Source organism: Arachis ipaensis, chromosome B1 (genome assembly GCF_059453495.1).
Source record: "Arachis ipaensis isolate K30076 ecotype BB chromosome B1, ASM5945349v1, whole genome shotgun sequence".
NCBI lineage: Eukaryota > Viridiplantae > Streptophyta > Magnoliopsida > Fabales > Fabaceae > Arachis > Arachis ipaensis.
Genome location: NC_142436.1, coordinates 26,646,041 through 26,655,470, shown reverse-complemented (window position 1 = coordinate 26,655,470; position 9,430 = coordinate 26,646,041). Strand labels below are relative to the sequence as shown.

Genomic DNA, 9,430 nt, shown 5'->3' with positions numbered 1-9,430 from the left:
CTAATGGCTCCCCGACCTTTCTGCTAGTGGAGAGTTGACCAGCAAGGCCTTCCGATCTAGTAACATGCGTTTCTGTTCCCTATTTACGTTTACTTGTTCCTTTTTATTCGAATTGCTACTTATTCCACTTTGTTTAAGTTTTTAATTGTTCTCTTTTTCTGTCTTTCCGACTTGCCATTTTTAACGAATGATTCGGTTGTTTTACCTTGTTGCTTATTCAATTGTTAACACTACGACATCTCGAGACTGATCACCTCGGGAGTCAACAAATTCGTGACTACTATTCAGCGGCTATCAAAGTATGCCATACAGTTAAAGCAACTAAGCGTAAAAGGCACGAGTTGGCTTGACTATTAATCGTTTGAAACATCAAAACGGTACAGTTTAGTTCTAAACTACCATGTTCAAAACATACAAAATAAAACGCCACAACGGCCCAAAAAAGTACAAATATTTCACAAGTTACTTCCTTGGGAGGTCAATAATCTTGCCATCCTTAATGGTTTTGAATGCGCCAACAGCGGAGACATCAAAATCAAGAGCCAGCAACTTCACTTGCGCCTTGATCGCCTCTTCGGTAGCCCCTATGGGGTTCTGAGCATGATTTACGGTCTCCTTGTTTTTCTTCTTCAGTTCGGCGACCTCGGCCTTAGCAGCATTTGCTGATGAGACAGCATCGGTGAGTTTCTTGTCTAGCTCTTCTACCCGGCCCTGAGCAGCATTGAGCTGGCTCTCCAGGGTGAGCTCCCTCTCGGTAAGCCGAGCAGCCGTCTCGTCGGACTCCTTCACCTTCGCCTCAGATGCAGCCAATTGGGTCTTCACCGATGTCACCTCCACTTTCAACTTGTCCACGGACTGGAACGCCACCTGGAGCTTGCCTTCCAGGGTCCCTGCACCAACCAAAATGGGCTCCGCCTTCCTTGCTATTGCTGTAGCCCGGAGCAGGGTGTGGTATACCCACTTTGTCTGGGAAGCGAGGTCCCCACCATGAAAGAAATCCTCGGTACCGGGCAGGAGCTGAGAATTAATAAAGGTTCCAGCATCGAAGTTTCTCTCCATCACGATGAGCACCCCCTCTGGGCTGGAGGTCGATTTCTTCTTCCTAGGATTGTCAAGAATGGTGACCACAAGACCCTCTTCCTCTTCCGGTACCTCCGGTTGGGGGGGTCGGACCAGCACTTGTACCGGCGACCTCCCCTTGAGGAGGTTGGGGTTGCACTTCGGGAGTTGGAGAAAGAGGGGCATCGTTTGTGCGAGTGGCAGAGCTGTCATCACTATTCCCAAAGAGGAATAGCGACATCAAATTCTCGAAACCAACTTGCTCGGCAGCCATGGACACTGGAAAAAGAAACGTACAAGTTAGAAGTTTGTCAAGCAAGCAAATAAGTTGAACATGAGAAATGCGAAATGATGAGCGGATATTTTATACGCTTTTTGGCATCATTTTCATATAGTTTTTAGCATGTTTTGTTTAGTTTTCATTAAGTTTTCATAGGTTTTAGTGTTAAATTCACATTTTTGGATTCTACTTTGAGTTTGTGTATTTTTATGCAATTTTAGGTATTTTCTGGCTGAAATTGGGGAGCTGGAGCAAAAGTCTGATTCAGAGACAGAGAAAGCACTGCAGATGCTATCCGGATCTGACCTCCTTGCACTAGAAAGAGCTTTTCTAGAGCTACAGAAGTCTAAATGGAGTGTTCTCAATGGCTATGGAAAGCTGACTTCCAGAGCTTTCCAGCAATGTATAATAGTCCATACTTTGGGTTCGTGTGAATACTTCAGTAGAAAGCATTGAACCGCTAGCTTGATTATACATCTCTCAGACGGCTAATCCACGACTTCGTTGGGGACTTCTCGAGACACCAGTTCAGCCAATTTACGGGGAGATTAGGGTCTCTGTGGTAGAGGCTAGAACCCAAAGGCGCAGCATTCTCTGATTCGGAAGATTCGACCTTGTCTGTGGCGTTTTGAGTAGGATCATTAAGGAGAGTGGACGGCAGGAGCTTCACTCTCAATCAGAATGGATTCACACTAACCCTGGAGTTCAGATCTGGAGGAGTATTGGCAGCTTCTCAAACCAGCGTCAATCACATACAACCTGCCATAGAAGAAATCATTCACAATTGAAGAAGACAGTAAGACCAGAGTTAATCCAGAAGGATAAAGTAACTCCAAGCCTTAACCATCTTCTTATCCTTATAATTAAACATTATAACTCCATCTTCCAAATCAAACCAACTCTTCCATCCGCCTGACTAAGACCTGAAAGATAACCATAGCTTGCTTCAAACCACAATCCTCGTGGGATAGACCCTGACTCGCTCAGGTATTACTTGGACGACCCAGTGCACTTGCTGGTACAGTTGTACGAAGTGTGGGGATTCGTGCACCATGAAACGATGACCAACCGACTACTCACCTACATAACTCCTACCCATCTCATGATCACCCATCAAGAGGTGAAGGTTGACGTTGTTTTTATTAAAGATGGCCAACAGCACGTCAGCTATGTCCTTATTTTGTTGGGTCAACCCTTTATAAGTTATCTTCGTAAAGGCGTTGGCCCCAGCCCCGAAACTCCAGTAAATCGGGATACGGTGCTCCCCCTCTAAGGTTAGCCAGAAGGGGTGCTGACCTTCAGCAGGCCGTACTTTAAAATATTTTTCCTTGAAGCCATGGAAGGAATCTTCGAACAACCCGAAGATCCGTTTACCTCGGGCAACCCGGAAAGACATGTACCCCTTCTTATGTCTCTCTTCTTTTGAAGGGTTCATTAAGAGGAAGAATCACAGAAAGACCTCCACAGAGATCGGCAGCTCCAAGTATTCACACACCATCTCAAAGCACCGAACGGAAACCTAGCTATTTGGGTGCAATTGCGACGACGCCACATCACACTGGTTCAGAAGCGCCATCACAAAAGGGGAGAAGGGGATGCGAACCCCAAGGCTGGTGAACATCGATTTATACACCCAAAGCCAGTCGGCAACTTGGGGGGTGTTCAGGCTGGTGAACATCGATTTATACACCCAAAGCCAGTCGGCACTCGGGGGGTGTTCAGGTCTATGTGGCATATTCGCTCTTGATCCCTAGGACGAACGCGTGATAGCGCTCCTCCTCAGGACTCCCCCCATAAAGCAGGTCGGAGCGGCGAAACTCCTGAAGCTCCTCAAGGGTCATTCTGGAGGGCGTATCCTTCACATCCGAGGTGACCCAGGCGTAACAGTCCACGGGGGCTCTCGGAAGGGGTTGATGCATCATACCTACAGTGGGGGCACCACTTAAAGTCAAATCGGTAGGTCGGGAACTCGGAAGAAGTGGAAACTAGTACTACAGCCTATTGGATAATGATCTATTGTTACTAACAAGGCAAAAAACAAACAATGCGCCTAATGGTAACCCCCCTAGAATCTATCTAATGGTAGCATGACCCAGACGAAGCATGCAACAGCAATTCAAGCAACCAAAGAAGGAAACCACAACAAATAAAAAGCATGATCAATCCACTAAAAGATGAAGAAAAACAACGCTTACCAGAAAATAACGAGTGAAGAATAGCAAATGCCAAGGAAATGCAAGGGGGCAAGGGCGAGCGAGAACGTCTGGATCAGGAAAAATTAGGAAAGAAAAAAGGAAGAAACATGAGCGAAAGATGTGAATTGATAAGAATGCGAAACATGAAGGGAGTGAAAGAAAGAAGCATAGAAACTGGAAAATAACTGACACTGAGAAGCACGAAGGCTAGGGATAAAAGGGACTTTTCACCCGAGCTTTCAAATCACTCACAATGGGTAGTAAATGCCCAACGCGAATAACGAGGCGACGATTAGCGTCCCTCTACAAACGGACGAAAGCCACTCGCGCATAGATGGGCACGCCCTTATCACGAGCGGCCAACCTGTTGAGAACCCTATCAGAAGGGAAGTTAGGGCACGACCATGTTTGGCACGTTGGGGGCACTGTTCTGGCCCAGCCCAACTAGCCAAAGACCCGGGTCCAGATGACCGGCCAACCCAGAGGACTACCGAGTCCAACCCCAGGAGGTGACCCGAACGTCACCTCCCCTCTCGCGTGTACTTGGACAGCTGTCAGAAGCTTCCAAACATATGGGCTTGGCCCTCAAGGGCCCACCTGAGGTACGAACGAATGCAGAGTATAAAAGGGGAGGGACCTACTCTCCCCAGAGGTACGTCACCTAACCCTAACCCTAATAGCCGCCTCTTGTACGGACACTGACTTGAGCGTAGGAGTCCTTGTAGGTGGTCTCACCTCATCCTCAACTCATCAGGCCGGAGGAGTCACTCACCAGAACTCCCCAACGTCCATCTCCCAGTCACCCCCACCTTTATCACCACCAGATCCGACCCGTTCGATACACGAGAAACCGAACAGTTATTATCAAGATATCAAAATAAATTTTAATAGAGACAGTTTTTAGAGAAAGTATAAGAAAATAATACTTTTTTTTAACAACGTGAATAATAAGTTAAAAAAATTAATTTTAATTTTAAAATTTAAATTTTAAATTATTAAATTTATTTATGTTTAGTAGATCTGAGATATAATTTATTATTGACATTGTTTATAATTTTTATTGTCTATTAAACAGAATTGTATTTTTTATGTTTCTACTAAATATTTCAACATAAACTTAACAACAACTCAAATAAATCAAGAATAACATTAAATAATAATCATGCATGTAATATTATTACCGATATATATATAAATACTAGTTTTAAATATTTGTGTTAGATATTGTATTGACTCAAACACGACTTACTATTAGATAAAATTTGAAACTCATTTAGATTAAATTCATATTTCAGACTATCAATAGATGTATAAGAGGTTAACTAATAAACTCAGTATTCCATATACTTTAACAAAAAATGTCATATATATAAAAAATTAACCACCTTAATATATATTTTATATTTTAATATATATTTTATACAAATAATTAATTTAGTAACGAATTTTTTATATACAAAAGGTATGATACGTTACCACAACATACAAGTATGTTAAATAAGGTTGGATTAAAATTTGATATGGTTTCCTTTTTGTGTAATTCATGAGCGGGGAATGGAAGTGGGGCTGGGTTTCTTTTTATTTTATTTTGAATTAAAAATAGGTATGGAGAAGGGGATTGACTGAAATGAGTTTCAGAGTCATTTAATCGACAAATCTTGTAAGGTCATGGCAGGGGCGGTGCTTGGAATAGAATTGTGTCTGACAAAAGATTAGAAACAAGAAAGTACGGAAAAACAAGCTAACGAGGAAGTGATCGCCATTCACCAGACCCAGAGCCAGATTCTTACTTTATTAGTGTTGTAAGCGTACATAAGGAAAATTTCTAATTAAATAAACAATAGTAGAGTACAACTACCTAGTAAAGAAATAATACTACATATTCAATAAAATTTGTTATTTTTTGACAATATTCAGTTAACAAAAGTATTTTTATATTAAATTATAAATTTTATATTTTAATGGTATATAAATAAAGTGTTAATCCAAATAAAAAATTGACTAAAATTATGTTTAATTATTTTATATTTTCATGAACATCACATCTTTGAACTTCCTGTAGCAAGTTACTGCAAGTTTAATTAAAATTATGTTTCAGCACTTATCTTTTATATATATCTACTTTGGCCACACAGGAAAAATAAAATATCAGTGTTATTTTATTTGGGAGCAAACTTTTCCCGTTCACGATCAACACAAAACACACATATATTCCCTCTTCCATTTGGGAGAACAAAACACACATATACAGTAAGATCAAATAATACAAATGTCAATTTAAATAAATTAAATATTATACTGTTGAATAATTTTATGTTTGTGTCATTTTTCTTAGAAACCCAATTGTTTGATTATTAGAAACTTATATATTATAGATCATCTTCATAAAATTACATATATCAATCCAAAAATTCGTTTGTTATTTATTTATTATATATATATATATATATTTTGAAAATCAATTTTATTTATTCAAAATCTACATAAGTAATGGAATTCTCAATTATATACCTATTGATAATTGATTCGGTAAAATTTGTTAGAACTAATTTGCATTATATGTAATTTAATGATTAGATTGATAAGATATACATATTACAAAAAAAAAAATTTAAGCAGCGGAGCCTTGTTTAAAATTTACTAAGTAAAAAAGAAAGACAAAATTTCGAAAATCGAATTTTTAATACAAAGTGTTATGAATAATTATCAAATTCAGACCAAATAGTCCGATTCAACTGAAAAACCAATGAATCAGTCAATGATTCGAGTCATTTAGACAATTAAGCTAATACTATGTATAGCTTTATCAAACTAGCAGATTTTGTATTCGACTGGATCCGATTGAAAGTTAAATTGATCGGTCAACATCTTTGACTGCTGTATGTGGGTATTGTATTCATGCCCTCCTCATATTATGTCACTGGCATATTACAGTTCTACCTCCTTTTTTCTATTACAAAGTATAAATTAAATCATGATACATGATACATAATTGAGTATATGTCATATTATTACACATTATATTTTATATGTTTATTTAGCTTAATCATGACTGAATCTTACGGTTTTACCAATAAGTTAATATTTTAATCGGATTAATTGTTGGTACAATTTTAATAACTATGATATCAGTGGTGGAGCTTAGTTCAGACAAGGGGTGGCCATGGCCCCCCCAAACTTTTTATAAAAAACTTAGTAGTACTTTTTCAAAAGATAAAAAATAATTCAATTGACTTAAATACTTTATTATGACTTAAAGTATCTAATAAGTTCAATAAACAACACTCTCTCTATCTTTAGGTTCAAATATAAAAAATTAGATATCTTTTATTTATTTAATTTAATATTATTTTATATTTTATTATTTATTTAATTTAATTTTTTATATGATAAAAAATAATAGAATATTCAAAAAGTATTAATATTATTGTATTTGTATAAATTGATAAAAAAAATTCAATAAATATTATAAATTTTAATATTTGTCCTTCTAACTTCTTCTTTATATATTTTACAAGATATATATTCAAATTTTTATATAAAATAATAATGAAAAATTAAAAAATTGATATATTTTTTAAGAGGAAGGCTAATATTTAAGAAAGAGAACATATAACTTTTACAATATCAACACATGTAGATAGTTCTTCTACTTTAATGAATCACGAAGAAAGCGAGATATAACCTTCAAAATTTCAAAAAGTTATATCTGATGACTTTAATTTTAACTTTTTGGAACGAGATCTTAAAAAAGGGCTTTAAATTTGGCAGTATCACCCAAATCAAAGAGATGAGATTAGACGAGCTTATCTTAAATGAGGTCCATATAAAAAAATATTTTGACAATTATTTTCTATTTGGCCCCCCCAAAATTTTGTTTCAAGTTCCGCCACTGTATGATATTATTCATTATAATAAAATAAAAAATATTATATATATATATATATATATATATATATATATATATATATATATATATTAGGGTGGAACTAGAATAAATTTTAGTAAAGAATTAAAAATTAATTTCACAATAAAAATATTAAAATAAAAAATTTAAAAAGACTAAACTGAAATTTACTTATACAAATTCAAAGCTAGACATTTTTTAATTATTATTATTATTATTATTATTAAGAGTAATTTAATAACCTTCCTAGTAATTTTGGAAAATTATGTTTTTATACCCGGTGATGGGAACATGTGAAAATAAACTAAAAAGAGCTTTATTGTTTATTGGGTGCCTCGAAATTTGAACCGATCCAATGAGCATGATGAAGCTGTGGAAGACCCCTACTCCCCTTAACCTTAATAGCATCATGAATAATGCACATAGATTGTTGCATGGAGTAGGTAACTCTCTCTTTTTTCTTAAGATCAGAGAATTTTACAGTTTTTGATGAGTGGTAGCAGGCGTGCTCAACTGCCAATTGGGGTTAGAGAGAGAGAGAGAATAGAGAGAGAAGTGCAAAAAGCTGCCGGCGTGAGTCATCATCATCAAACGCACTATCATTCATTTCTCACAGCACCAGCACAAACCCACTCAAAATTTCACTGTCTCCTAAGTCCTAATCGCTCTCCAAAACACCTCTCAAAATTACAACACTTTTGTAGTATACATTACATATAATTAGGACATCTTATTTTTTTAGCGTAAAGTATTAAGTTGGTGCTTTAATTTTATTTTAGTCTTTAAAATTTAAAATATTTTATTTAAATTTAAAAAAGTTTTATTTAATTTTAATATAATCTTATCATGAAATTAAAGTTAAATAATTAATTGAATATCCTACGTAATAATTATACAAGAACAAAGTTAATAATTTAGAGAACAAATATAACTTTTAATCGTAAATACATCAATATATTTATTTATCATTTTTTTTATAATTTAAATGAAATATTTTTTGTAAAAATAAAGAGAATGATAAATAAATGTATTGATGGATCCACGGTTGATTTTGTACTTTTTGAGCTTAGCTTGTACTTATTTTCTAGATTATCGACCTTGATTTTGTACCACTGTCGTGTAAGACATTTCATTAATTATTTAACTTTGATCTCATTGTGGAATTACGTTAAAACTAAATGAAATTTTTTTAATTTAAATATGATATTTTAAACTTTAAGAATCAAAATAAAATTACGTCCAAACGTAAGAGACTAATTTAATACTTTACTGTATTTTTTAATTAATATAAAATCGAAAAATTAAATCAAATCAAACTGAATATTTTATTTATAATCAGATTGAATATTTTTTTCCCTCTAAAAACCGAACTAAATCTCAAACGATCGAATACTGATAATATAAACTACTACAATATTATTATGCATAAATAACTACAAAAAAATAAAAAGAAAGACCTATACAATATATAGTTATAACCAATACTACTAATAATATATTCTAGCTCAAATGACATAATCTTCTCGTATTCATCTAAAAGATTGTACGTTTGAATCTCTCTATCTTAAAAAAAAAAAAGATATATTCTATCATTCTTAATTAACTGTTATGGTCAATTTTTTAATTCATTAAAAAGTTAAGTATTTAGACACATCATTTCTCAATAATTTTTTAAAAAGAGTGAGTTGTTTTTATCTTGTTTTTGTGTATTTGTTAAAATAAGTTGTTTATATAATATTATTGTTAAATTATTGATATTGTATTATAATAATACCAAAATTTACCAGCTTTATTTCCAAGTTTTAGGACGTGCCCTCTTACTTTCTTCATCACTCGTATTTGATGATGCCCATGATTATAAAGCATGAACGATCCACTCCTCAAGTTGTAGGGCATTCCTTTCATTTGAATTTTAAAGAATAAGGTAATAATGCAATTCCATTGCTCTCATCAGATCATCATCATCTATATCTTTTGTCATATGTAGTC

At 35.0% G+C, this 9,430-nt stretch overlaps 1 pseudogene; it reads right to left on the bottom strand.

Moving 5' to 3' along the window:
* Positions 1 to 280: 280 nt before the first annotated feature.
* Positions 281 to 989, bottom strand: LOC148576026 (uncharacterized; annotated as a pseudogene).
* Between the last annotated feature and the right edge of the window lie 8,441 nt (positions 990 to 9,430).